Source organism: Hyperoodon ampullatus, assembly GCF_949752795.1.
Source record: "Hyperoodon ampullatus genome assembly, chromosome: 2".
Classification (NCBI taxonomy): Eukaryota; Metazoa; Chordata; class Mammalia; order Artiodactyla; family Ziphiidae; genus Hyperoodon; species Hyperoodon ampullatus.
The window spans coordinates 22,065,556-22,069,258 of NC_136915.1; positions in this window are offsets into that span (position 1 = coordinate 22,065,556).

Below are 3,703 nucleotides of genomic sequence, written 5' to 3' on the forward strand. Positions count from 1 at the left end.
ATTGGAAAAGAAAAACATGCATGGAACATTTATAATTGCATATACTGCCTATTCTTTATAGGAGGGAACTTTCTTTTTGAGTTGGTGTCAATATGAAATGACAACTTAGTGATGAATGATTGGAAGAATTTTGCACAGATTTGCTTCTTCTTTTTTTTTTTTTTTTTTTTTGCGGTATGCGGGCCTCTCACTGCTGTGGCCTCTCCCATTGCGGAGAACAGGCTCCGGACGCGCAGACTCAGCAGCCATGGCTCATGGGCCCAGTCGTTCCGTGGCACGTGGGATCCTCCCGGACCGGGGCACGAATCTGTGTCCCCTGCATCGGCAGGCGGACTCTCAACCACTGTGCCACCAGGGAAGCCCCCAAATTTTGCACAGATTTGCTTCTTGCTCCATACAAATCTTTGTTTCTCCTCCACCACCCGCATACTTCCAGGTGTCTTGGGAATAATTCATGTTGGGAAGAAGGATAGAGTGGGAAAAAACAGTGATCTTCACTAGTTGTACTTTAAATTTTTTATTTTTTGGAAATTAAAAAGAAAAAAATATACATGTATTTGACCCTAAGAAGACATTGCTGCCTTGGAAGAGCCCATGCAAATGCAAGGTTCTGGAATTTGAGCTTCATTAGTTTCACAGCAAACCTGCTTCTAATAATGCATTTCTTAGGTGTTGTGAGAACACAGAGTGCCTGGCACAGCAAGTGCTCTGGAAAAGAGGACAGTTGTTATTGTTATTGTTGTTGCTTTCACCCTTGTTTTCTAGAGGAAGAGGTTGAGGAAGAAGTTGAGGAAGAGGAGACCCAGAGGAGGGAGGAGAACCCTCACTGGGGGTCATGGAAAAGCTGGTCTGGAAGTTGGGCCCCTGGGTTTCAAGTCTTGCATGTTTTTGCACTATGAGGAACTGTGTTTTCTGAGCCCTGTGTGTGGCCTGAAGGCCAGGGTCAGCCCTGGAGGCCCTGAGGGTGAGCAAAGGCCTCAGCTGGGATCTCCACAGCCTGGAGCCTGACTGGGGCCATTCACTCAGAGGGGTAGGAGGCCTCTTGGGGGAAGATGGTCCATCAGCTGCCCTCTATCTGAAGGGAGAGACACAGGTCAACCCTCAGGAGTCCCCAGTCTCAAGAGGAAGACACAGCTCTAGGAACCCCAGACCTAATTGGGGTGACACAGGCCAGGCCCCAGAGACCCTAGTCTGATAAAGGAGATAAGCCTGGCTCTTGGGGGCCTTCAGTGTGATGGGGAGACACAGGCCAGCCCTGAGGAGGCCCCATTCTGAGGAGGGAGAGACAGCCCTGCTCCCAGTAGCTCTAACAGGGGAGCCAGGGTGCCCGTGTCGGTGGGGGGCGGGAACCCTACAGTGGAGCCATGGGGCTGAGTAGCTTGAATTTGGAAGGCTTTCTGGAGGAAAAGGTCATGACAACACTCTCTCATCTGTACAGCACTCTATGGTTTACAAAGTGCTTTCCCAATAATTATCTCATTTAATCGTCATGTGACAATGGGACGAAGGTGTTACTATTCAAACAGGGACAACAACCATCATCATTCTAAACAGTGACACTTAACTGAGCACCTACTGCTCAGTGTCAGGCATTGGGCTGGGCATCATCTGTAAATTAAAGGGCGCCCCGCAAGGCAATGTGGATGAAAGTGCTTTGCAATCCTATGACCACAGTGCACATGTATGCTCTTGTTCTGTACAGAGGCCTGACTACTTGAGGATGCAGCTGGGAGACCCTGGGCAGCAGAGGGCCTGGGTTAAGGACTGGAACTGGGAGGCAGAGTCAGGACTAGATGCCTTTCCATACTCTGAACATGTCATGCAATTTTGTGCCTGCAAGCTGTTCGCTGTGCCTGGGATGTCTTTCTGTTACCCTGTCTGTTTGCTAAGTTCCTGGTCACCCTTTATGGTCTAGCACAGGCTTCACAGTTTTTCCCTCCCCACCTCTTTGGCAGAACAATTTGCTTGCTCCCTGAGTTCCCAGGTCATCAGGTTCACCCCCCCCCAATAGAGCACTTAGCACATGGTGGTGTAATCATGCACTTACCTGCTGTTGATGGGGTTCAAATGTAGATGGGGTCAGACTAGGGGAGGCTGACTTATGACCAAGAGGCCTTCCTGGGCAACGTTTATTATTTCAGTGAATTTACCAGGGCTCAAGATCAGGCCTAGGTCACTCAGCAGGGAGTCACATCAAACAAGCACCTGGATCTGATTTATAAAATCAGAATGCCAATTCAGGGAGGCAGAACTCTGAGATAAGAAGTGGGTAAGTGTGTGGGCTCTGGAGTCAGGCTGCGTGGGTTTGAATCCTGCCTCTATCCTTTCAGCTGTGTGGCCTTGGGCACATGACTTCATTTCTCTGGCCCTGTTTTCTCCTCCCCCAAATGCGGATAACAACATAGGAGCATTATGTTAAGTCAAATAATGTTTATAAAGTGTTTGGTATGGTACTGGGCACTTAAATTTTACCAATTTGTAAAATAAATTTTACCAATATTTATTGAAAAGTTATATAACGAGAGTCAACAGTATCAGGCACAGACCATTTATTCATTCCCCAAATATTTATTGAGGTTCTACATTTGAGGCTCTGAGCTGAATGCTTGGATGAATCAGACCGTTCCTATCTTTCTTGAAGTTTATATTCCAGGGAAAGGGGATGGATATAGAACCAAGATTTCTTTCTTTCTTTTAAAAAATATTTATTTATTTATTTGTTTGTTTGTTTGGCTGCGCCGGGTCTTAGTTGCAGCATGTGAACTCTTAGTTGTGGCATGCATGTAGGATCTAGTTCCCTAACCAGGGATCGAACCTGGGCCCCCTGCATTGGGAGCATGGAGTCTTAGCCGTTGGACCACCAGGGAAGTCCCTAGAACCAAAATTTCTTAACTGTATATTTCAATTGTAGTAAGTAATTACACAGGATAAGCACAAGGTACTTTGAAAGCAAAAATCATGGAGATGGAGACTTAATCTGTATATCAAGGTCAGTAAAGACCTCACGGAGGAAGTGGCATTTGGGTTGAGACTTGATGGGTGAAAAGGAGTTGCTGGTAAAGGCCTAGGAACTAGGACAGGGCATTTGAGGAAGTGAAAGCAGCCAGTGAGGAGGGAGCCTGGTGTGTGAAGGGGAGTGTGGGACAAGATGAGACTGGAGAAGTGGGCAGGGCCCTGATGTTGTTGCTCCTCGGAGGCCATGGTTGGGAGCTTGGAATTTATCCTGAATGCAATGGCAATAGGGCTAATTTTAAGCAAGGGAATAACAAGACCTGGCTTATCCTTAAGAGCAATTGCTCTGGCTGCTGGGTGGAGGATAGACTATAAAGTGACAAGAAAGGAGGTAAGGAGACCAGAGAGGAAGCTGTCGGAGTAGATGCCAAGCAAGAGATGATGCTGGTTTAGACTGGAGTAGTAACAGCATCTTGCTTCACACAGCAAGGTGAGGAGACAGAATCAAGATATATTTTGGAGGGAGAGCTAACAGGACTTACTAATGGATTAGATGAGGTCAGATGTTGGCTCGTCCAAATGCGTAGTTGAGTGGAGGTTTGGGCTTTTGCAAATTGGTCCTTGAAGGGGCCATTTAGCTCAGTGGGGAAGACTTTGGGAGGAATTTGTGTGTGTGTGGGAGCATCAGTGTTAGCCATGTTGGTTTTTAAAAATAAAAATAATTCTTGAATATAATAGAATATCTATTAAG